The following is a 27,504-nucleotide window of genomic DNA, read 5'->3' on the forward strand; positions in this document are numbered from 1 at the left end:
TATTTGATGCACATATGAACTTAGAGACTGTGACATACTACACAAGACATGCACAGTGAAAGTCACCAAGTCCCAGCACAAACAAGGGGAAGTCCAATCCCCACCTAAGAAGCTATTTGGGAGAGGGTAAAACAGTTTTCTCAAAATAAGTGACGCTAAGTATATCAACCACACCCCACAGCGGGCTGCATGTTAAGGAGTAGTTGCCAACATAAAACAGACTCCATGGATTTGCTTTTGGTTTTTGCTGTTGTTGTGTTTTCATGTGTGGGTGTGTGGGTGTGAGAGAGAAAAAGCTTTCTTTGCATTTGGTTTAAAGCAATCTGTGGATCCTAACCCCAAATGACTCTCACCGCAGTCACCGAAGATCACCAGAAAATACAGAGATTTTCCTTTCCATTCCTAACAGTAGCAAAATCACACTTATGAAGTAGAAAGGAAAATAATTTCATAGTCGGGGGTCACCACAACATGAGGGATTAAAGGGTAGCAGCATCAGGAACGCTGAGAACCACTGGTTTAGAGAGAAAGAACATGAAGCTGAGTCGGTATGGAGTGGGAAGAATATGGGAAGGGCTGGGGAGAGGAAAGACTCTCATTAAAGTATATGTAATATGTGACAATTTTAAAGAAAATCCATGAAAATGAAGATGGATGGCAGCAACTTCTAAGCAAAAAAACAGCGGCCTTGGGTCTGGGAGCAACACAAGTGCCAAGAGAAATCTGGAGAAAGACAAAGACAACAGCACAGGAGGATGTGAGTGGAACACTTGAACACGACCTCAGTCAGAGCAGTAGAAGGCAAAGCACTCAAGGAATGGAGTATAACGAATAATCTGTGGCATTAGAAAGGACTGCAGGAGGCATTAGGGATTTCATACAAGTAAAAGTCGGGGAGACATGACAAACACAGACGACCTACATGTTCACACTCCCAGGTCTACAGGGATCTCAAAGAAGCCCCTGTTCCATCTGGAGAGGACTCATTGTGGGGGCATTAAAGCCAGTTTTATTTGAACGTGCTATAATAAAACCTAACAATTTTTATGATATTTAAATGATTAAGACCAATAAATATAGCAGATTAACCTGATTCCCAAGAATCTGTCTTGCAACAGAACTTCCCGGCAATCACTGTTTACAATCTAAGTCCTTAAAAGAGATTTGCACTCCCTGGTGGGGAAGTCTATTTGTTTTGAGAAGAAAATATGAGAAGAATTAAGTGCTCACGTAAAGGAGGGGTTTGGAATCTTCGTGCCTATTAAAAATTTTTAAATGCAATAAAGTGGTGGCAGGGGTTAGAAACAGGCCTCTGAAGAGCTTGTTGCATGTGGGAAAGCTTTGATGTCACTCACCCATGCAGCTGAATTCCCCGTGGCATCAAGAAGAGAATACTGGGGACCATTAGAATAGTTTCAGGAGAAAATTTACATCTTCTATGAATGAAGGATATATGCTCTGTCAATGCAACTCTGCCTTCAAAAATTCCCTAAATAATAGAATCACACAGTAATTCCTTAAATAGAATCACACAGTAATCTCCCCAAGTTGACTCCCTTCAAGCTGTGCTCTGAGATTCAGCCCAGTTGTTATCCATATCAGCAGTGGATTGCCTCTTGATTTCAGAGAGCATTACATCATAGAGTGTGCACACCACAAACTGATTTATTTACCTTGCAGGGCAGATGAGGCCTTTATAGTCTTAAGTTCTTTCCACTAAAACTATTATAAATATGCACGGAAGTATTTTCCATTCTCTGAGGTAAATGGCCAACAATGTTTTCGCTGTGTCATGAGGCAGGTGAATACTTACTTTATATGGAATCTTTCCTGGGTGATTGGATGAATTCCTTGTTTATTCCTGACTAACAATTTGAGAGTTTCATATCCTATTGACATTGTTAGGATTTTTATTTTAGTTCTTTGTACTAATTAGAAAGGCTTAATATTTTAATTTTCCTAATGGTATGTGATATTGAAAATGGTTTGGGCCATTAATTTGCTAGTTTGAGGAACTTTTTGTCCATTTGTTTTAATAAAAAGCTCTTGGTCTCCTACTCTTGGCTTATGAGAGCTTATTATATATTTTGACTATGAGAGCCTTGTTAAACAAATTCCAATTGCACATCTTGCCTTTTCATGTTGTAATTAATATCTTATGCAGATCAAAAGTTCTTAATTATCAAGGGCTAGCTTTTAGAAAGGTGATGACATTTAACAAATCTTATTCAATGGACTGGTTTTATATTTTGAAATCCACTGTGTAACCTTAATTCGCAAAAGATTTCTGCAATGTTTCCTCCTAGGAGTTTCTTAGCTTTACATTTAAAGTTCTGACCTATTTTTAACAAAATAGCTGCATACAAGATTGGGGTTAGGTCTAAGTTCATTTTATGCATGGATGACAATTTATTCCAACTTTATTGTTGGAACACTGCCTTCTAAGGAACTACTTAGGCCACCATCGCAATGAAACATGCCCTATTTTTGTGTGGTAGGTGGTGACAGTGAAGGTGTCCTAAACTTTCTATTCTCTTCCATTGACCCGCACACCTATCACTTTCCACTAACATGCTGTTTTGATGGCCAAGGTAGCATCCAGTCTTAAATTCAGCTTATATAACTCCTCTAAACTCATCCTTCTCCAGAGCTGCTTAGCTATTCTGTGAAACACATCACTCTCAAACATATTAAACCTAAGCAGTGTGAATTTAATATAAGGACAATGAAAATACAGCAGGATGTTTGTGAGGGTAATAAACGTACCCTAAAATTTATTTACAGCCACAAAAGACCCATATAGTGATGAAATGAACATCACAAAAAACAAAGCAATGGGTTACAGGAAATACCTCTTCTTGATGGTGAAGCTGTTACTCTAAACGGCACTTCCAAGCCGCAAAGGGATTGTCTCCATGTTTTGTCTATTTTTTAAACAATCTGTATCTTTCCACTAGCTTGGTGTAATCACAAAAGAGGCATGTTTCTGGGAAGAAGTAAAAGCTAACTCATGTCTAGTTCAGAGGAATCTCTGTTGGTGCCCTTCCCTTTTTAGCTTATTCTATCTTATCTGAAGACAGAACTATTTTTAATAACTTTTGCAAAAATAGAAAACAAAAACCATTCTGCCCATCAATTCCTCAAGTCTGTAACCAGAACAAAATATACTGAATCACAAGCATGCGAGCACAAAAATATTTGTCAAGAGGAAAAAAACAAACAAACAAAGTAACAAAAAAAAAAAAAAAGAAAGAAACTCTATGTGTTCTTAAAGTTGGACTACTAACTGGAGTTTGGTCACTTCCTACAATATACAGTGTGTACTTCAGAAATAAGCAATGCTAAAAGAAGAAATCCAAGGAGGACTTATGTTTGAAGAAAAGCCCAGCGAAATAAACTCACCTGTTTGAATACTAAATGTAATCCAACTTCTCTTATCTCAAAGAATATTTGAAGCAAATACAAATATTTCATTTTCTCTGATGTCTTAAGTGAAAAGGTTCTTGTCAGAAACACCCAGCAGACTGCACATTACACATGCAAGCTCCTTAGCAGGGTGATATGGCTGCCAACAGTTAATTAATCTCTTAAAATAGAGAGCAGATTGAATATCCCCAATATAAAGAAACTGTAAGTGTGGTCGTTTACACTGTGTATGAAAATATCACAAAATACACATTAAATATAATGACTATGTGTACCAACTAAAAAGGTTCATTAAAACTTTTTGTAAGAATGTACTTACGTTTTGCGAAGCACCAGCAAAGGTTTCATCTCTTCACAAGACAAAATGTTTCTGCCATCCTGCCCAAACTCTCAGTTTTCACTAATTAAGAAAAAAATGAGCACTGAGCCTCTCAAAGCCACTAAAGACAGGACAAGATCTTCACAAGAAATAGCCCAAGCCAAGTAGACTAATGGAAATCCCATCTATATTATGGTTTCAAACATTTCTCCACAGTTGACAGCAATTGCCCAAATGTAAAAAGAAAAGAAATAACAAAACAACAACAACAACAAAAACACCAGCCCTCAAAGTGTCTAACTGAGCTCAAACCACACCCAGGGCTGAATCAAAACCACAAAGAATGACAGGGGCGCTCAGAGTAACAGTAGCTTAACTGAGCTGATCAGTAACAAGACTCAAAGTGCTTCTCATAGTTTGTAGCCATGGTCCTCAACTGTGGGTTGAGATGACTTTGAGGGTTAAATGACAGGGGTCACATATCAAAATCCTGAGCATCAGACACTTACATTATGATTCATAACAGTAGCAAATTTACACTTATGAAGTAGTAACAAAGACAATTTTATGGTTGGAGGTCACCACAACATGAAGAGGTGTATTAAAGGGTTGAAGGGTTAGGAAGGTTGAGAACCATAAACGTGAATTCATGTGGTAGAGTAAGAGGCTATGTATTCTACTATATCTTATTTTAACTGAGCGATCTCCACCTAGAGTTCTGGGGGAGTAAAAAGTCCTACTTAAACACAAATTGGGGGATGTTTTTTATCTTTACCCAATGAAAAGAGAGGCCTGTACTAGTACTCACAGTTTCAGGAAACTTTCTAATTCTCCTTAGCTGGTCAAAGAATATTGTCACTCAATCTGAGATCATAAGTACAAGCTTCCTCTGAACCTGTAGTATATTTTGCTTGCATGTGGAGAAATCAAGTGTATTTACAAAGCTAAAAAGTCACTCACAAACATGTTGTTTCACAGATTTTCCTTCCCACTTCACTGTTTCTATCTATCTATCTATCTATCTATCTATCTATCTATCTATCTATTTGTCTGCCTGTCTACCTATCTATCTCTCTACCCACTTATCTCTATCATCCATCTCTATCTATAGACAAATATCTATAGATATCTATCTATATCTGTCTACCATCTATCTATCATCTATTATCTACCTTTATGTGTCTATGCTCTATCTATGTCTATCATTTATCCATCTATCTATCTATCTATCTATCTATCTATCTACCTATCATTGGCCAATATGCTGGCTTAAATCCGACATGATCATATACATGAAAGTGCTTTGCAAGTATTAAGTAAATACGGGCTTCATCACTGCATCACCAGTTTTCATGGAGGTCTCATTCAATCTTTCCTAATTCTGCCTGCTTCTAGTAATTTGGGAAGCTACTTTTCATTCAGTGTTCCACTCATGGATATTATTCACAAAGATATAGGTTTATCAAAGATATTTTAAAGTTGCTCAGTATTTCACAGTGGTGAGATTTGTTGATGTTCCAGCAAATGGGAACTTAAGATCTTCTGGCAATCTTCTGGCAATGACAGAGGATTTAGCTAAGTAGCTCTCAGAAGGTATAGACACATTGAAGATCTGAGGCAAGGTCCATTGAGAAAGGTCTTAGAGAAGTGTTGGTGTGTAGACTGAGCATATCATAAATTGGTATTACTAAATTGTTCGCCTCTTTACACACATTAACATACCCAGCATGGACCATGGATTCCCCTTGTGAGACATATTTGCGGGCAAGAATTTATAGTTGACAAATTACTGTTGTAAAAAGAGATCCAGTAGTTACATTTATAAATGAGCCTCATTGATTCTCTTTCCTCTTTCCCTTGTCTTTTGGGTATGTGTGACTAGTATTTTCAACCCATACTCACTATACACAAGCTCACAAGTCAGTTCCCCATAGAACTCCTTCAAAAACCTAAGCTGTGTTTCTTCACCCATCGTTCTACTAAGTATTCTCTGTTTGTGGTTTGGGGTAGGAATGAAATGTCATTTTTCACTCCTAAAACTGATCAAATTTCAAAGCCTCTTTTCCTGCAAATGCCTCGCCCAGTTCCCAGGAGCTGGTGATAGTCAGTGTCAGGTTAGAGGTTCCACACACCAAGTCTGTACCGACAAAGTCCATACCCACATTGCACATAAATTCTTGATATTAGTTTAAAGTTTCATATAAAAATGTGTAAGACAATCCCTGTCAGGGTTCTTTAAATTGGTTTCCTTTTCATGTGCTATCCCATGAACATATTAGCATCTGGATGTTTGGTGTATTATCGCTAAATAAAAACAAATTAATGACTTCTTTATCTACCTAGTCACAAATGCGGTTTCTTTCTGTAGGTCATTTTCATTACAAGTTAGAATAGTTTTAGATTTATAGACAAATTAGGGATAGTAGAGAGCATAAAAAAAAAACTATATTCTTTTTCAGTCTCCTTCCGCTCAACCCATTCTTCTCTATTATTTACCTATGTGTGTGTGTTACATATATTCACTGAACATAGGAATGAGTTTCTTATAGACAACTTCTTTCAAGTATATTGTGCAGTATAATCATTCGTACCACCTTCCTCTCCCTCCCATGAGTGCCCCTCCCCTCTCTCCCTCCCTCTAGAGGTGACTCTGTGTTATGCCTGCCTGTAGCTTCTCACAGATGTTCATTGTTTACAAACCATTATAACATTATACAGAGCAGCTTCCTCGACTGAAATATCCTCTACACCCTCTCGTCCTCATCTTCTACCTCTGCATTTCCAGTCACTGATCATTTCATAGGGTCTCTACGTCGTGTTTTCAGAATGCGATAGGGAGGAAATCTCAAATTACACATTCTTTATTCTTTCTTATTTCACTGAGAAAAGCACATCTAAGGTACCTTTCTCCATTTTTTTTTTTGTAGCTCAATGATGCATTTATTTTTTTAATCACTCCATAATATTACACCGTTTGGATGTACCACAGTTACCAGTTCATGAACTGAAGGTGTGTGTGCATGAAGTTTGGGGGGAAATTTACTAAACTGTTGGGTAAGTGTATTAGTTTTATGTGCTTGTTTTTACATATCTTGTATTTCTTTATGACTAGTATACTTGATTGGGAAATATAAGTTTTATCTAGAGTTCCAGACATATCAATATAAAACTTGCATGTTAATACAGATTCAGTCTCTGCCTCTTTATGAACAAAATCATGTTATTTTCAATATTATTTTTCCTTTGAATAATAAGAACTGATAAAGCACAAAGGTGTTTCTTTTAAAAAGTCTTATTAAAAAGTACATCTCATTTGCTGTATCTTGACAATTTTTTCTTCTACTTTTTCCAATTTCATCAATGTCTATTCTTATATTTCTTATAAGTTCATGTAAAACTAAGTTCCTAAAATATAAGAGGCTAGGAACCAGAAAGATGGTTCAGCAGTTAAATATGTGTATAACTGTATAGAGGACCCAGTTTTGGTTCCCAGTACATATATATGGCAGGTTATTTAAAATAATGAATAATCTGATATATAAAGGGCCCAGAATAAGTGGAATACAGTAGGAGAAAAAAAGACAAGAAGATGGAGTCTTCAAAGTCTCAAAATTATCATAAATCTACAACAAACTTGATGTTGATTTATTGGTCCACAGATAAGAAAGTGGGGAAAAGGCCTAGAGAATGAGAAAAAGTAAAGGTATAGGGAAAATGAATGAGATTTTTAATGTTTCTTCAAATATATTTTGAAACTTTCACTATGAACATTTTTCATATCTCATTATTTTGAGACTACTCTTGATGATACTCCATTTCTTCTGTTTATTATTGACATACAGAATTGTGCCTTTTTTTCACATGCCAACTTTGCACTTAGATCTACGAGTCTGCGAACATTCCTTACAACAAGGTGGTCAGTAACTGCTCTCGGGATCTATATTCACACAATCACACCATCTATGAAAAAAAACTGCAATTTTCTTTTTCACACATTCATAACTTGCTTTACACATTGATTAATGCCAGTAGTGATGGAAAATGTCATTCCATTGGAGCCAGTCTTGGGGTGAAAGATTTCAAACTTAAATTACTTAAGTATAAAAACTTTATAAGGTTTTTAAAAACAAATACCTGGATAAGAAAACTTCCTCCTATATCTAGTTTGATAAGACCTTCTATAAAGAATAATAAAACTTTTAGAGACTGCTTAATTTCTACACAGGAATTGTTTGATTATCTTTGTGTTACTGATATCTAACTATTGCTGAATAATGATTCAGAAAAATAAATCTGCATATTGTCAGTCTTTTAAAATTGGATACTTAAGAATTCTCCAGTTAGTTTAATATATTATCCTCCAATAACCATAGCTTCACTGATACTGAGTAGTTAGTTAGGCTTCCAGTACCACGCACAGATTGCTTCTCATTGAGTGGACATTGAGTCCAATTAGAGAGCTATTGTTACCACCAAGGTATTTCTGCCACTAGTGCATCCTTAGGGTTACTGTTGATGTGGTACATAGGTGTCACAATTAGGTAGGACTGTTGATTGCCTCACTCCTTTAGAGGTTTACATAGTCTATTCTGCTACCAAGAAAGCTAGTTCTCAAAAAGGAAGCATTTAGGTCAGTTCTAGCTCAGTGATCTCTGGGTCCTGTGTCTTTAGCAATAGACTTATCTTCTATGATATTGGGGCAACCAAGGGCAACAGCAATAGGCTATTTGTTTTGGGAATCCCTAGAACAGCCCTGACCACCAACTCAAAACAGGGCTTCTCACATACGGCATTAATGATTTTGTTAAGTGGTCTTTGATTTTTGAAGAAAGCACTACTCACTAACATGACTGTACAAACTTGAGCTGAACAAAGACTACACCAAACAACATATCAAAGCAGAAAGTCCATGAGGCATCAGTCCTGCGCAAAGAACTCTAGGTAACTGAGAAAAGCTGGGAGCAGTACAGGTTACATTCCCTGGGGAAGAGCACAGAAATTGGTTGTTCAGTGCCAAATGGTCAGTCATGAAAACATATATGCAACATATAGGCAGCATTATATGAACTGAGCAAGTTATATTTATGAATATATATATGTGTGTGTGTGTAAATATACATACATATATCCTTACAATAACAAGAAAAGAGGCTATTAATTTGGAGAGCATGAAAATAGGAATGTTTGGAGGAAGAAAAAAAGGAGAGAGATATAATTATATAATAAATATCAAATTTTTTAAAAAAGAAAACATACACCGACATACATATGCATACCATAAACACATACAAGGAATTATAAATATGAAAAAAATACAATTAGAAAGTACTACTGGCATAAATGTTATCCAGATTTAAATAACAATACAACTTAATAAGCAACTTAGAAATTGCAGTTGTTATATTAAATGCTAACATAAAACACAAATACTTACAAATATATATTGAACTTACAAAGTATAATGTTCTTATTATAAAGTATAAAACCAGATACTCTAAATGGGTTAGAAGAAAAAACGGGGAAGACCCTAGAACTCATTGGCACAGGAGACAACTTCTTGAACAGAACAACATCAGCACAGGCTCTAAGAGCAACAATCAATAAATGGGACCTCATAAAACTGAAAAGCTTCTGTAAAGCAAAAGACACTATCATTAGAACAAAACAACAGCCTACAAATTGGGAAAGGATCTTCACCAACCCAACATCTGACACAGGGCTGACATCTGGAATACATAAAGAACTAAAGAAGTTAAAAGGCAATAATTCAACTAACCCAATTAAAAAATGGGGTATGGAGCTAAACAGAGAATTCTCTGTAGAAGAATACAGAATGGCAGAGAAACACATAAGGAGATGTTCAACATCCCTAGTCATCAGAGAGATGCAAATCAAAACGACCCTGAGATTTCACTTTACACCCATCAGAATGGCTAAGATCAAAAACTCAAGAGATAACACATGCTGGAGAGGCTGTGGAGAAAGGGGAACCCTCCTTCATTGCTGGTGGGAATGCCAACTGGTACAACCACTATGGAAATCAGTCTGGCGCTGTTTCAGACAATTAGGAATAGTGTTACCTCAAGATCCAGCTATACCACTCCTAGGCATATATCCAAAAGATGCTCAAGTACACAAAAAGGACATTTGCTCAACCATGTTTATAGCAGCTTTATTCGTAATAGCCAGAACCTGGAAACAACCCAGGAATGGGTACAGAGATTGTGGTACTTTTACACAATGGAATACTACTCAGCAATTAAAAACAAGGAAATCATGAATTTTGCTGGCAAATGGTGGGGTCTAGAAAAAAAATCATCCTGAGTGAGGTATCGCAAAAGCAGAAAGACACACATGTTATATCCTCACTTATATAGACCTATAAGATAGGATAAACGTACTAAAATATGTACCCCTAAAGAAGATAAACAAGAAAGAGGTCCAGGGGTAAGATGATCAATCCTCATCTAGAAAGACAAAGGGGATGGATATTGGAAATAGGAGAAAACAAGTAACAGGACAGTAGCCTACCACAGAAGGCACCTGAAAGACTACCTAGCAGTGTATCAAAGCAGATGCTGAGACCCAAACCAAACCTTCGGCAGAGTGTAGGGAACCATACGAAGGGAGACTTAGTATATCCTAGAGGGGACAGGGATCCCCACAAGGTAAATATATTTGAGCACAGAGGTCTTCTATGAGACTGTTTATCCAACCAAGGCCAATGCATGGATATAACCTACAACCCCTGCTCAGACATAGCCCATGGTAGCTCAATATCCAAGTGGTTTCCCTAGTAAGGGGGACAGGAATTGTTTCTGACATGAACTCAAGAGCTTCCCCTCCCCTCTGAGGGAGGAGCAGCCTTGCTAGGCCACAGATAAGGACATTGCAACCATCCTAAAGATAAGCTAGGGCCAGATGGAAGGAGAAGAAGGCACCCCCTCTCAGTGGATTCGGAAGGGGGCATGGAGGAGATGAGGGAGGGAGGGGAGGATTGGGAGGGAAAGAGGGAGCAGGACTACAGCTGGGATATAAGTGAATGTATAAAATCATTTAAAAATAAAAAATATATATTAAAATAAAAAAGAAATTGCAGTTGTTATATTAAATGCTAACATAAAACACCAATACATACAAATATATACTGAACTTATTATAAAGTATAATGTTCTAATATAAATAATAAAGATATAAATTATTCTCCAGTTCTATGTTCTATGTCTGCTAATTATTTGAAACTGGTTGATTGTGTTACTCATATCCATGTTTTTATGAGTCATTTTCTTCTCTCAGCAATTTCAATGATGTTGAATTGATTGAAATCAGTTAAGGGAATGAAGAGAAAGATTTTGAGGTTGAGTCCAAGAGAAGAACTAAAGCCACTCACTGAGAAGTCAGGATTGTACAGAAACATTGTTAATTTAGTCTTGGCTTCTTTGTGTTTTGTCTGTCCAGTGAAATAAGCCAAGTTGGCAGCTAGACACGTGATTTTAGAACAGAGATGGATCATGTCTAGAAATTAATGATGGAGAGATTGTCATTCACACTGTTATTGGAGAAGACTACAGATGAAAATATACAATAAAAGCTGGCATGAGCCTTGAGGAACTATAGCACTTAATGGCCAGTTGTGGCAGAATAAACTCACACACAAAAGAATCTACAAAGACTTAGAAGGTTAAATAAAATCAGATGTGGTATCACCTATGACAAATAGAACCTAAAACACAGGCACCAAAGGAAGGATGTTATATAGAGGAAGTGGTCAACAGCATCAAGTGTTGCACACAGACAAAGGTAGTACAATAATCTTGAAACTATTCACTCGACAAAATAAAAAGAATCAGTAGTCATGGTATGAGTTATCTTGATGGTGTGATGCAGAAAATAATCTGAGTGGAGTCAGCCGTGAAAAGCGTGGAAAGGGTGAGTAGAGTAAAAAGGCAGTAATTATGGCACTAAAAAACTGGGCTGAAGAAGAAGGGAAGTGTAAGTTACTTGGGGAGGCATGATTATGGTTCAAGGTACATAGAAGCTCTTACATTAAAGGCACATAAAAGGTTCAATGCAGTGTTTAACCAGTAATCCCTCATTGGCTCAACAAACTCTCCATTCCAACATAAACACATAGAGTTTTTTTTCAAGATATGTAGAACAGTTTTATTTGCAGGGGAGCAGGAATTTAATCAAACAAGCCAAATCTCATGTCATCATCTGACTCCTCAGACTCCTTCTCGTCTTTCTTCTCCTCTGCTGCAGGGGCAGAACCAGCAGCAGGAGCTGCAGAGCCTGGGGCCACAGAAACAGCCACAGCCCCACAAGCAGGCACACTGGCAAGCTTGCCAACACACTGAGCAATGACATCCTCAATGTTTTCTCCATTCGCTCACTGATGACCTTGTTGAGCCAGTCATCATCTGCCTCGATGCCCATGCTCTCTAGGATCTTCTTGATGTCTTTGGCGCTAGGAAAGGAGTTGCCCCCGAGGGTGGCCAGCATGAAAGAGGCAACCGTAACGCACGTCAGCAGTGGTGGACAGGCCTCACGCATGTGACCTCAGTGGCGTCGGGAGGCGAAAAAAAAAAAAAAAGCCACATAGAGATTTTTACTTCCTTATCCAAATTTAGAATCAGGTGTCCACTACTGAGCCTTTTTTTTTTTTTTTTTTAGCAAAGCACAGTCCAACAATCAACTGTGTGGTATTAACCATGTGTAAGAGACGTGATTCTCTTCTTCATGTCCTTACATCTATTTGATTTGCTTCATTGACCTCATCCTGTAATGCACACAAACTTATCACTTAGTTACTACATTACAAAGCAAGTACCAACCTTCAGAAATGCCGAAGTTTTCCCTTTTATAATGGTTACTCTTAATTGTGAATATGACTAGATTTTGAATCACCTAGAAAACACACTTCTGGCATATCCAGAAGAATGTTTTCAGAGATTTAGCAGAGGAGGAAAGACACACCTGGATGTGGGTGGAAACATCCCTGAACAGGTGTCCCAACTGGAAGAAGCCATCTGAGTGCATGTATTCGTGTCTCTCTGCATCTACGGTTACTGTGAGACCAGAGTGTCATAGCTCTGCCACCACAGGTAAAGCCACCTTCACCACCGTGCCTCCCCAAAGGATGATGATCCCAAACCGTATGCCAAAGTAGATCCTTCCTGAAGCTGTCATGGCGATGAAAAAAAGCACATGCTTTTGTCTGGATGATCTGTCCCTTGGTGAGAGTGGAGTGTTGAAGTCTCCCACTATTGAGGTGTTGGGATCGAGGTGGGATTTCAGCTTTAATAATGTTTTGTCTACAAATAAATGTGGTCTTCTATTTGGAGCATAGGTGTTCAGGACTGTGATGTCCTCCTGGGGGATTTTTCCTTTGATGAGAATGAAGTGTCTCTCCTCATCTTTTTTGATGAATTTTAGTTGAACGTCTATTTAATTAGAGATTAGGATGGCTACCCCAGCTTTTTTTCTCGCTCCACTTGCTTGAAAAGCCTTTCGCAGCCCTTTACTCTGAGGCAGTATATATCTTTGTTGCAGAGGTGTGGCGTTTTGTTGTTGTTGTTGTTGTTGTTGCTGTTGTTTGTTTGTTTGTTTGTTTGGATGTAGAATGCTGGATCCAGTTTCCACAACCATTCTGTTCGACTATGTCTTTTTATTATAGAGTTGAGTCCATTGATGTTGATAGATAATAGAGACCAGTAAATGTTAGTTCCTTTTATTGTGGAATTGGTGGTTTTAGTGGGTTTGTGAGCTTGTTTTCTTTTAATTTTTTGTTGTGAAGTTATCTATATCCAGTATTTTCTTTGGTGTAGTTGATTTCGTTACATTAGAGTTTTCCTTCTAGTATCTTGTGTAGAGCTCGGTTGCTGTGTAGATATTTTTCTGTAGCAGCTTTATTCATAATAGCCAGAATCTGGAAACAGCCCAGATGTCCCTCAACTGAGGAATGGATACAGAGATTGTGGTACATTTACACAATGGAATACTACTCAGCAATTAAAAACAAGGAAATCATGAAATTTGCAGGCAAATAGATGGAACTAGAAAAGATCATCCTGAGTGAGGTAACCCAGAAGCAGAAAGACACACATGGTATATACTCACTTATAAGTTGATATTAGACACACAATATAGGTTAAACATACTAACGTCTGTACACCTAAAGAAGCTAAGCAAGAAGGAGGACCCTGGGGAAGATGCTCAGTCCTCATTTAGAAGGGCAAACAGGATAGAAACCAGAAGAGGGAGAAAACAGGGAACAGGATAGGAGCCTACCACAGAGGGTCTCTGAAAGACTCTACATAGCAGGGTTTCGAGGCAGATGCTGATACTCAGCCAAACGTTGGGCAGAGTACAGGGAGTCTTATGAAAGAAGAGGGAGCTAGAAAGACCAAAAGGGGACAAAAGCCCTACAAGGAGAGCAACAGAACCAAAAAATCTGTGCCTAGGGGTCTTTGCAAATACTGTTATTCTAATCAAGGAGCAAGTAAGGAGATAACCCAGAACCCCTGCTCAGATGTACCATGGTAGCTCAGTCTCCAAGTGGGTTCCCTAGAAAGGGAAACGGGGGCTGTCTCTGACATGAACTCAGAGGCCAGCTCTTTGATCACCTCCCCCTAGGGTGTGCAGCCTTACCAGGCCACAGAGGAAGACAATGCAGACAGTCCTGATAAGAACTGATAAACTAGGGTCAGATAGAAGGGGAGGATGACCTCCCCTAGCAGCAGACTGGGGGACTGGCAGAGAGGCATGGGGCAAAGGAGGGATGAAAGGTGGGATTGGGAAGAGACCAGGGAGGGGGCCACAGCTGGGATACAAAGTGAATAAATTGTAATAAATAAAAAATAAAATAAAAACTTGAAAAAGCACATGCTGAAGGGGTGAGTAGGCCGTCCTGATACAGGAATGGTATGTGATGACCATAACCACTTTCCTAAAACTTTACCCACCTGTATTTTGAACTAGCTTAGAATCCTAAGTGTGGGTCAAAGCATTTATCTGGAAGTTCATGATTTAGGACAAGAGAAAGATTATCCATATCTTTCTAAGCCATTGCTGATGTGAATCATAAAGCGTTTAATAGATTGTGTGTATTTTTCAATCATCAAACAAAATAATTCAGACACATGGCTGTGACTGTTACAAGTGGAAAATTTCGAAACTTAAAAGAATCTCAAGTTACCTGTCTTGCTCCCCATTCAAACAAGTGGTTTATTCATAACCCAGCTTTGCAAAGTAAATCCTCATCCATACCTGTCCAAACAGAAGCGTCAGACACAGACGCAGAGAGCAATTATACCTCCTCCAGGCTGACCACGGCACCTCAGCAATCCTACCATGACATAAGTCATTCTACTGATATACTCTCCAGGATTTTCAGCCAGTTTCAAACCACCTATTCACAGGTAATCACATCATTATGCGTGCAAAGCAATCCTGCATAAAACTGACAGCAACATGCCTTCCTCGTTTAAAGTGGATGGGAGAATCACAGAATCTGGTGAGCAGAAAATCCAATATTTGGGCAGCTTGCAGGATGTTATAACATAATATTTGACAAATTTGTTTAGATGGGAAGGCATGTGTAAGTTATTATTTTTATAATATACATAAAAAAATTATGTAACTAGAAAGGTAGACTTTTATAAACACATCCTCTGCCACATATTCACATCCCCCAAACACATACACAACAAGCACTACACTTAAATCATGACTTACTCCATCCTGTTCCTCAATAATCTGATCATTTATAGACATTGTTGGCATCTAAGTAATCAGGGGATATTCCCACCTATAGGGATATGTTAGGGAAAAAACAGACTTCATGATGTCATAAAAATTTGTATCCTATTTAAAAGAGACCGACAATAAGCAAATGCATATTTAATGTGTCAGGTGATGGGGAAAGGCCAAAAACAACAGTAAAGGTGCTAGGGTGTCTGTGGTTAGCCAAGCTGCCAGGTTGTCATTTCTGGCCCATGCACTGGGGAAGCAGCCCTTGCCTAAAGTTACCAGAGCAGAAAGACATGAGGAAGAGATGTGAAGGTCGGGAGCCTTCCATACACAGAAAGATCCAAGCAGAAGGATAGGAGCTCTGGAGAGATGGAGAGACTTCAGTCAGGTGAGTGGGGTCAGAACAGACTCTGACAGGAGAACCAGCATAAAGGCACTGTATGAAGAGTAGGAGGAGGGATAAGGCCTGTCATTGGGAGCCACATTGAGGACTTTGACCAGCATACAGCATGGGCCATGGAGCCGCTACAGCATTAAAAACTGTACCCAGGATTCTTTCCTAGTCCCTGCTCTGTATCTGCCCCAGTATTCATTGTTCCGCATGCACTAATGGATCTTCCAAATTGTCATATACGATGGATACTTTTATGCCAGCTTTACAGATGAGGACATTTTGATTTGATCACACTCACAGTACCTGGGTTTATACAGCTCCGCATCACTCAATGGCAAGCATGGTTGGTACTGCGGGTGGTGTAGCCTTTATTGTGTGGGGATGTCCTATACATTGAAATTATCGCCAGCCCTCACCTCCTTGAGAATATCTCTGCCCTAGTGACAATCGAATACAGCATTCATAATTTTAAAAGTCGCCAGTGGGATCACTGCATCCATTAGTGGGAGCCAACAGAACTCTCCCCACCAGACTGTCGCTTCGCTCTGCCTCTGACGTTTTATTCTGCCAGCAGGAGAGAGAGGTGAGAGGCAGGAGTCATTAGGACGATGTATGGATGACCAAGCCATTTTAAAGTTAGCTTTTTCTCCTCATTTGTGTAGAGTTTTACATTAGGCACTTCCATACCTCAGACTCAAATATGGCAATGTTATTTTCAAGTCAGCATTGGAACACTATTGTCCGGCCTAAGGGGAATCACGAATGCTAGAGGGAGAGCTATTTCCTACGAGTCTTTGTGGTATTACAAACCTATTGTTAGCCAGGCACCATGGCACATGCCTTTAGTCCCAGCACTCAGAGAGGCAGAGGCAGGCTGACTGATTTGAGTTCAAGGCCAGCCTGGTCTACAAAATGAGTCTGGACAGCCAAGGCTACACAGAGAAACCCTGTATTGAAAAACAAACAAAATAAACAAACAAAGCAATGATAACAACAACAAACCTACTATTGAATTGTCAAGTAATAAATAGGCCTGGGGAAAATATTCAAAGCCAAGAAAATTTCATTTAGAACTGTAGGGATATTAAAATATGTTTGGAGTGGGGAAAGTAGCACAAAATATTAAAGAATTCTGCAACAAAAACTAATCAATAACCCCACACAAAGCCCTCACATTCATGGGAGAAAGCTTATATAAAACACTGAAAGTTAATTATGAGCTCTCTGCTTCCCATATATTATGACAGTCACCAAAAACATGATTCAAGAGACACAGCTGTAAGTACATATCTACACTGATATATGCATCAGTTGGATGCATAATTGAATTTGAAGAGAAGTAAAGAGAAGAGTTTAAAGCCATGTCCATTTTTAATGTGACGATTATTAACTAAGAATGATGTCGGACAGCTAAGTTACTTGCGTCTGTGTGCTATTTGTCTGTGACATTATTATTTTTTCTTAGAACCAAATTCGAAGAGAGCTTGAAAACTGGCAGGATTTGACACCCAGCCCAACAGGGTCCACTCTCATCAACAGGGGATGTTTTCATGCACACTTTAGATAAAGTTCTGGATACCATACGAAGAAGATACACTGAAACTCTCAGATCAATAAAGGACCCTTATATTGACAGCTTAACCATTCCTAAAGTTTTTCATCAAATCATCCTTGATTCAAAACTACCAATCTAGGAAACATAACTTCTCTTTAAAAAAAGAAAAAAAGGTAAAGAAGAAGTCTTCTGGCTATCTAGACATGTAATATCCATACTTGAAGAACTGAGGCAGGTGGATTATAGCCATGAGTACTTGAGCTTGATAACAAGACCCTGTCTAAAGAGGGGAAAAAAACAATTACCTAACATTGAACATAAAAAGACAAAAAACTGAAACTCGCTTTCAATCAAACGTAACTTTCTCTAGGCTGACTTCACCTAGTTATCCCCTCAAAACTCAGTCATCAACTGTCAGTGAGTATCTGCTGGCAGTTTCTATCAGAGGAGTACAAGCCCTTCACACACAAAGTTTATATTCTAACATCACACACAAGCAGAAGTTCAGACAGTTTCAATGACACATTAAACATGGGGTAGATTCAGCAGGAGCCAGTAACAGAAGGGAAAAAACTCTCAGAAAAACAAAATGACTTCAAAATGTGTGTGTTCACACACATGCTATGTAATGTATATCATATGTCCTAATACATACTACCACATTCAAAACTAAACTAATTTCTGGAATGTCTAAAATAAGTGAGCAAAAGCCAAAAACGAAACTGTCAATACGCAGTGCTGGTGAAACCTGCCTAAGAAACTAGAATTCTCATGCACTGTGAACAGAAACAAGAGCTAACACGGCTTTTTACCATGTTACTCTTGAGCATTTTAAATAGCCACCTGCCACATTTACTACTACTTATGCAAGGGAGATAGAAAACAATATCCACACAGGCTTCCATACGAATAGTTAAACTTCAAACACTAACTTTCCATTACCCGCTAAAGAGAGTATATGGATACATGTACATGGTAAATTTACTGCATAAGAGTTTTATGACAAACTTAAGCCTCAAAACATCAACAGGCCCCCAAACTAGGACAAAAGATTTCTTCAAAACAGACTGAAATGTTAAAACTCACTAAACAATGCAATCCTCGTCAGTCCTGTCAAAAAGCCACCCTTTGGGGTCTTATACATCCCTCGGAGCCTTTAAGCAGCTATCTCCTCCCAGTATCTCCACCCATTTCCACTGCTGGAGTAGAGGAGCAAATTCTACACTTCCATTTTCTGAATGAGCCTTCTACAGAAGAACCTTCTCTGACGCACAGATCAAATGCGAGGAAACCGGCCACTCACCGAAACATGCTCTGCATGTTCTTTACCAAAAGGCTGGGCTGTGACCATCACCGCCGCTCATGCACCTGCCCTGTCCAGCGGCAGGCTAAGGTCTGTTCCAGACTCGGCAATCACTCGTCTGTCTTATCTTCTACTCCACACAGCAACCGTCTTACTTCTCTCCGTTCCCTCATTAACACCCACACATCAGAGCATTAGCACAAATTATTTTCACTGAAACATTGAGGAACACGCATTTTGTTGCTAAACTTTCATGTGAAGCCTGATTTATTCATTTAGCAACGTTCAGTGAGCCTACAGTCGTGTCAAGAACTTTGTCACTGTGCTGAAAACAAAACAGTAAACACTGAATCACAGAGGAAAAGACAGGTGAGAAATTGTAACAAAAGTTCGTTTGAAAACCAAAAAGTCTTTCCTGTAATTCACGTAGCGGGTGGTACCTATGAAGACATTCACTGCCAGGAAAGGAAAAGAATGTGGTCCTCTTACCAAACCCAGGTGGTGAATCACAAGCCAAGCCACTGGAGCAGATCTAAAGGAAGATGGAGACATTATCACAGGGTCCACACGCTCACAGTCATCCCGGGTGCTCTGCGTGTGTGTGTGTGTGTGTGTGTGTGTGTGTGTGTGTGTGTGTGAGTGAGTGTGTGTGTACATGCATGATCCTGACACTCCAGCAATAGATCTTTTAAGATGTTGTCCCATTTTACCAGGAAAGATTCTCACCACAGAGAAACCACAGACTGAAGATAACACTACCCGGCACAGACAAAGCGTCAACCAAGTAGAAATTATTCTCCTAGTGTGAGCTTTTCCTGGTCAGACAATTAAGTTATTAAAAAATGTTAATTATGGGATGTTTTATCATATTGCTTTCTAAAAAGGTAAATGATGGATAATAGGAGGAAAAAGGTACCTTGCATTTTATAACATTTTCAGTTCTGATGCAGAAGAGGGCTTACCCATGATAGCCTACTGAGTACCACGTTCTCTGGGGTTTGCTTGGAGATGTCCCTGCTTTAACTGGTCTCTAAGCACAAGTCTGACATATCATCTGATATTTTTAAGGAGAAGGCTGTGATATAACTTATAGAAAAAAAAAACATACATGTGATAGACAACCTTCATTCACACACAAAATGTTAATGAATCCCATATACATACAATATACATTGCACTTGTGTTTGCACAAAATAAGGTGTCTTTTTAAACAATACCATACAGAAAATAAGTTCATGTCCTAAGAATTAAAAAGTTGTAACTTGTGTTTTACAGGTTGAGTTTTGCAAGATCCTGTTTGTAAGAATAGGACTATATTCTTGAGAATATAAACCACCTACAAAACTTCAACCCCAAATTTATGCTGCTTACAAGATATACAGGGATAAAGACAGAGCAGATAGAGCAGAGATTGAGGGAATGCCCAACCAATGCCTGGCCTAACCAAATACCCACCCTATCAGAGAAGGCGAACCCCCGACACTATGAACAATGCTCTGCTAAGTTTGCAGTCAGGAGCCTGTCAGAATTTGTCACCAGAGGGGCACTATCCAGCAGCACTTCAGAACAGATTCTGAGACACATAACCAAACGTTGACCAGTGCGTAGGGAGTATTGTAGAAAAGTGGGAGGAAAGAGAAGAGGACCTGGAAATGTCAGGAACTCCACAAGAAGATCAACAGAGCCAACTAACCAGAGCCCAGAAAGGCTTTTTGAGATTGAAGCATCAACCAAGGATCATTTATGAACTGGACCTAGGCCCCCTACAAAGACGGTCAGCTTAGACATCATGTGGGTCCTCTAGTAAGGGAAGTGGGGAATGCATCAGACATGGACTCACTTGCCAGCTATTGAGTCACTTCCCCCTGGTGGGACTGGCTTGCCAGTCCACAGGGGAAAAGGATATGCTCAGTCTTGATATAACTTGGTGAGCTGGGGTGGATGGGAAAGGGAGCTCCCCTTTTCTGTGCAAAAAGAGGAAGGGGGAGGAAGGAAAGGGGGGATGGGAGGAGATGAGGGATAAGTCTACAACAAGGATGTAAGGTGAATAAAAAAGAATATGACTACCGAAGAGATGGCTTAATAGCTAAAAATACTTGCTGTTCTTGCAAATGACCTAGGTGCAGCCCCTAGTACCCACATGATGGATCACAGCCTTCATTATCTCCAGTTCCAGGTGACCTGATGGCCTCCTCTGACCTCCACTGGCACTGCATGTACACTGTACACTTGCATATACGTAGGTAAAACATTCATACATATATAAACAAAAAAATACAGAATTTTAGGAGTCTTATTCTATAGTTCCCCTGGAAGCAATAATTCAGTTAAGCGGTGTTTCCTAACTCACTGTTTCTGTTGAGGTTGTAGAATACAAGGACTGTAAATATAGAGACCAAACACAGTTCAGCGTATTCCTTCTTTGATAGATAATTTTGATAGACAGAATTCAGCTAATATCCACACACATCAGTCTTTTAATAAATTAAGTGGTTTGTGAACATATATCATTGAGTCATGAATCTATTACAAGAATCCATCCATTATGTCCATGGAGAATCACATACGCAAGTTACGCATCGTCTTGCAACTAAAGTAACAGAACACAGGCATGTTCAACTGCATGAGAAGCAGTATTCCCAAAGCATATGTAATTACACACATCACTACGACATCTTCTACTCACTGGTAACGTATCGGTCTATCCTAAAAGAAATGGCATACATGATGAGTTGGTAAGTAAAGAGAACAGGCTGGGAAGCACAGGCTCACACATGCACAAATTAAAACTGCAATCTTCAAACAATTATTTTCAAATGAAGTTCAGTTGGCAAGCACTGAACATTAAAGAACCACCATAAAAGAGAGTATTTCATGATAATTGCACAAGAAGACTATTATAAAGTTTTACTTATTGGCACTTAATAATACTGAAGTATTTGTGCGACTTCAACTAAAAGCCTTTTAAGTATAATTTATTTTTAATCTCCCAAGTCATTTAAATTATCCCAGTTAAGAGGGTATGTTGATTACATGCCTGGAATTAAATGTGTAAAGACAATTGAGGGAAAAAAAATAAAATATTGACTTAGTTTCCAAAGTCCTTAAATGTGCAGCTAATAAGATTGAGACGTACGTGAAATGACAATGCTTTTCCAAAGTCCTGAGGTGAATATAGCTTCCTAATCAAGTGTATCACCCAGACATCTTCCTGCTTTGACAAATACCAGTGAGAAGAAGTTTGAAGGAAGATTTATTTTCACTCATTATTTTGGATGTTTTTGATCCACATTTGGTTAATCTTTTCATGTTGGGCCTTGCCAAGATAGAACAACATGCATGTGGCCGGAGAATGTGGTGGAGAGGACTGCTGACATCATGGAGTCCATGAAGCAGAGAGAGGGGAGGCCAGGGAAAAGCTATATTTTTCCAGGGCCCCTTCAAATGACCTCCTTTCTATGTGAAGACCCCTTATTTTTCTTATTTTCTACCACTTGCCAACATTGCTGTCATATTATACAGACAGGAAAGGATTGAGCCTCTGATGAAGGCCAGGCCCTCATGATCCAATCACCTGATGACTGGATCCACCAGTTAGAGAACAAGCTTCAATCTATGAGCCCTTGGGGGATATGCTGATTATCTAAACCTTAAAGTCACGCAACTTCACATACTTCAAATAGGTAAAGTACCACAGGAATTCATGAATCCATTTACAACAGATGAAATAAGTAGCAGTCAAGTGGGGATTTATTTGATATCCCATTTCTCTTATTAGCATGATCTAACCAACAGAATGTGGTACTGTCAATAAGGTCTCTTCAGAACACAGAAGTTTCAGCTTTATAAACTTTGATTTCAAGTTCAAATCATGCTAAGAATAGCTTGTGGTACTGGGATACTGGGCCTGTTAAGTTCCTGACATATTCTCACGTATATTTTACTATAGTCTGGATCTTGACTACATTTGGAAAGGCCCCTGTGTTGAAGGTGTCATGTCCCACCCACGGAGCCATCTGACAGTCATAGAAAAGGAATTGAAGACTTGTGAGAGGAAATTCTGTTTAGAGGAATGCACTTGCCTGGGATACTGGGAGCCAAGTCCCACCCTCTTTTTGTTTCCCAGCTACTGTGTGGTAAACAGGCCTCTCTGTCACATGTGCAGGCCTCTGTGACATACCATCCAACTGTAGACCCCAAAGCAACAACACTAACCATCAACTGAAACCTCTGAGATTGCGACCAAAGCAAACCTTTCTTTTACATTCATTATTAATTGGGTATATTTTGACAAAATAAACAGATGCTATGTGTTAACACACAACACAAAGACAAATTTATGTAATAGTCATCAAAATTAAAAGAAAAACATTTTGAGTAAATGAGAAAATTCTAGTTTTCAAATTAAAAAAAAAAAAAACAACAATAAGCAAACAGCTTACCCTTAGCACAGCTATTTTGAAGTGACATAGTTGTATTTAAAATACAGCTGCCGCCCATGTCTACACCAGCAGTACTTAAGAGATTTAGTGACTATACAAAAAGACAAGTTGGGATATATTCAGGAGAACAACTGAGGAGTGAAATGTAGGCTGAGTTTATATCTCATTACATATACATGTGAAATTCTCTAGAACAACAAATTTTTTAAAATATATATATAGCTGACAAATATAGGTCATCCCATACAGTAGATGGAATCAGAGTTACCCAGTCTTCTATAAAAGAGCTGGTTTAGAATGCTCAGTCTGGAGATGATGCGAGCCTATCAAGGAGGGCGGAACATAATGATCAAGAAATGTAGCCAAACCTAAAGAGCAGGCATTCTGTGGGCTAAGTGACAGGAGGCGAGCTGAAGCCTGGAGAAAGAATGGCAGAGATTGTAGAGACTGCAGTCAAAGCACCATATTGAAAGGTGTGTCTGCACAAATTCTCAGGGTTTTCCTCTTCATTTGAGTCCTGTTCTTTGTCCTCCTGTGCTTTTTTAATCTGATGGGTCATCCCAAGGCTTGGTGTGCCCTCCTCCCCCCACCCCCCGGCACTGTCTAAAAGCAGCTATCATTGGTAGAAAAGAGAGAGACAAATGATAGCCTTCTCAGGCTTCTTTGTTACAAGCCAGATGAGCGACAGGGTCCAGACATCTGGGTCTGAGATATCTGCTGACAGGACCCAAAGTGCAAATTGGAGCACCTCGTTCCAGAATTCAAAGCTTTCCTTTTGAGAAATTTGAAGTCTTCTAGATCTAAGTAAAGCTCTGGGGGAGAGCATCTGGAGAGCTCTGTGGTGTGGTGTTGCTGATGTTGAGCTCCCATAATTAGAAGAGAAAGAAAGTGCTCTTAGAAACTTTTAAAGTTTTCAAGGCAAGTTTAACTGTCCTGAGGCAATTAACTCAGGGGAGTGTGAAGCCTTAACCAGCACAAGCTTGTAAAGCAAAGAAAGAGAATGACCAGTTCTCAGGAAGGGAGGGTCAAGTAAAGGACTTCGCCACCCACTGGGGTTGTGGGTGGGGGTGCTCATGGACTTCTGGCCGTCTAGAGCCTGAGAGACTGCAACCAGTCCTCAGGACAGGAAAGTCAGGCAAAGAGAGCCAGCTACCACGTTTTCACAGGGTGCTCACCTGTTCTGGTGCAGTCTGGGGACCCATATTGAATAGCAGCTGTGGGTCTCTCTTTGCCTGGGGCGGGGCTGTAGGACACCGGCCCACAAAGGCAGAAGAAGCAGAAGGTTAGGCACAGGACTCAGAAGCCCGTGAGCACCACAGAAATGCCTTCAGCAACCACTTCAGCAAGATAGTTAAACTCTATATGGGAGAGCAAAGGCTATATAGTCCTTGTGGAGTGTTGGGGGAGGTCGCAGAATAGATGTACATAATTGGTTGGAACTAGGCATTCCAAGGATGCTTGATTTGCATTTGTTAGCAGGTTCCAATCATATAAACAGGAACACAGTAACTAATTTAGGATAATTAGGTGCAAGGAGGGGAGAGCTAGCAGGGAACTGTGTCAAAGGGCATATATCAGATGTGGTTAGAGGTCTCTATGCCTGAAGACACTCTACAGATGTGGTCAGGAAGAGAGTAGGAAGCCCTGATAGTTCCTTCTAGCACCTAGCTCAGAAAGGCTATCCGGACAGGGCGGAGTGCAACCTCAAACAGCAGAGTCCTTCTAACAGCCCCTTTAGAAGGAGAACACTGAATCAGTCCTGAGACGAAACACACTCCTGAGATGAAGCCCATAGCCCCACGCTAAGCAACCAAACTTGAAGAATGAGGCTCCAGAAAAACTGAGAACAGGGAAGCCAGAGGTCAGCATATTCTTTACTAACAGTTAACAGAATTCGGAAGCAAGCATTTTAACACAGGGAGAAGAACATGGAGGGCTTGGCTAGAGCTATCTACTGTGTCTGCTCTTAATAACCAAGTGTGAACAGATCCTTATTTCATAGCCATAGAGACATAAGAAAAGGCTATCATCTGTCTCTCACCTATAGTTGGCTTTCTATTGCTGCAACAAAATACCCACGGCGAATAACTTAAAGGTTTATTTGGTCTCATGATTTCAGAAGTTTCAGTCCATAGTCCTTTGGCCCTATTGATTTGGATCTATGGAAATATATTGTATTATCATGGGAATATAAAAGGAGAAATCCCTTTCACATGATCCTACATAGAAGCAAAGACAGGAGGCTAGGGGGAAGGCACCAAGCATGCGTAGTCTCTTCAAAAGGATCATGACACAACTTGTCCACACAAACTATTCCTTATCTTCTAACATACACCACCTCCCAATACATCACGGAGTGGGAACAAAGTTTCAACACACATGTCTTTGGGGAAACACTCGGGACCTAAACTACATCACCGGCCTTTACAAGTAATTTTGTCTCAGAAAAAGCAGAATCCTTAATAAAGGGTCATAGAACCTGAAATTCTCAACAGAATTGTGTCAAGTTTCAAACAGAGTAATGCATGGATCAAATTTCCCTTTTAGGAAAAATCTTTAGCCAGGTTTATAAAAATCAGAATTCGGGGTTTAACAAAGAAAGCATGCATTCTATCAACCATATCAAAATTCCAACTACTTAGAATGTATAGAAAGCTGGCTACCTAGGAGGTCAGATTACAGTTTAGATGCCAACGAGAAGCAAAAGCACTTTCCGTGTTCAGAAGTTTTTGTATCTGGGGGTAAGTGGTTTATAAAGTAACAGAAATAGACACAGTCACAAACCAGCAGCAGAAACAGATGCAGGGGGCCAATTTCCGTTCTCTGAACACCACCTGGTACCAGGCACCAGGCACCAGGCCACACCCTGTGTTCTCTCTGAAGTGGGAGGAGTTGGAGTTCAATGAGTTTTCTTTAGGATCCTAGCAAACTCTTCTGTTCCCAGAATTCATTTGCAGGGTATGGGAACCTTTCAATAAACCTGAAAACCTGTCCTGGACTAGGAGGTATAAGGGGGTTCCCCAGAACAGACTAAGTATGAAGTGAGGTTCCATGGTAGAAGAAAATACTAGAATTTCCATTTAAAACTACTTCATGTGTCCCCTTTATTTCCCTTCTATGTATGTTTAATAATGCATTGTCACGCTATAGAACATGCACAGTCATAAGCTAATGTGAAAACTCACATATGATAAACTGCTGATAAGTTTATGATCAAAAGAATCTAGAGTGCTTTAGAGAAGATGAATGGTTAAATCCTTTAGTCTGCTGTAAAACAAACTTAAAAATCAACAGCAGCAGTAATACCAAGAAAATAATTTGGTCTCTCCTTTAGGCAAAGTCTATTTTAGGAACAGTGTCTCTACTTTCAGAAAATAAGATCAGGCAGAGAGCATTTTGCCAACCCGCCAGGATAAGATTAAATAGAGAAAGTATTCAAATTTTAAAAACATGCAGCTGTCATTTAAATAAGGGTTTCAGTCAAGACTCCTGGTGCCTCTACAAAAGGGTGTTTCTCTTGGGGACATCAATTTCAGTAAGTGAACTCATTTGTCTCAAATGTACTATGATATTTGCAAACTGCATTGCATGCTGCTTCTTTTTGCTTCCTCTGTCCCATTTGTATAATTTGTATTTTCAAACATAGATATAGATGCCTTTCTGTGGCCTCAGGTGATAGGTGAGCAAAAGGGACACAAAAAATAAAAAGAAGGGAAACTCCGCTGAGACAGGAGACGATCATTATTCAGACTCACACAATTAAACAAATACATTCTCCGTCTTGTGCAGCAGAGACATCTGGTTAACTTCAGCCATGACGCTGTAAACAATGGTTAGGATGCTCCTAAACTTTAAGGGTAATGAAAGGTCAATATGAGGGAATGAAAAAAAATATTTTTAAACAGTGGAGTCTTCACAAATACAAATAGAAAAAAAAAAAACACAACTTTCCCCTTGTAATGCTGCCAGGTTATTGTAGTGAAAACACACCGTGGCTAAAATTGCAATATGTATGAGCTAAGGTTCAGTTTCACCTATCTAGGACTTAATTTCTTATAAATCTGTCAGTTGAGTGATCAAATCACCTAGGGCTCTATCCACATAAGTTTCTACACCAGTGAAGATTTATGTCTTCAGAAGAGAAACTAGAATCAGGAGGATGTGTATCTTAGTCCATTTTTTTTTGTTTTTGTTTTTAGAGGAAATACCTGAGACTGTATTAATTTATGAAGGATAGAGGTTTACATGATCTATAACAGTCGTTCTTAACCCATAGAGTTTGACCCCTTTGGAGGTAACATCAGATATCCTACA

At 39.2% G+C, this 27,504-nt stretch overlaps 1 protein-coding gene and 1 pseudogene across 2 annotated transcripts in view; both read right to left on the bottom strand.

Annotated features, from left to right (window-relative positions):
* Mctp2 (multiple C2 and transmembrane domain containing 2) overlaps positions 1-27,504 on the bottom strand; it is a 238,291-nt gene that overhangs the window by 183,735 nt on the left and 27,052 nt on the right. Inside the window, exon 2 of one of the 2 annotated variants that reach the window (XM_060367332.1) lies at positions 3,746-3,826. The exons of the other annotated variant lie outside the window; for it this stretch is intronic. The gene's annotated coding sequence lies outside the window, so the exon portion shown is untranslated. The remainder of the gene's footprint in view (positions 1-3,745; positions 3,827-27,504) is intronic. 2 annotated transcript variants of the gene reach the window in all.
* On the bottom strand, positions 11,648-12,298 carry LOC110542074 (large ribosomal subunit protein P2-like; annotated as a pseudogene).

This window comes from Meriones unguiculatus, chromosome 14 (genome assembly GCF_030254825.1).
Source record: "Meriones unguiculatus strain TT.TT164.6M chromosome 14, Bangor_MerUng_6.1, whole genome shotgun sequence".
In the NCBI taxonomy this organism is placed as follows: Eukaryota; Metazoa; Chordata; class Mammalia; order Rodentia; family Muridae; genus Meriones; species Meriones unguiculatus.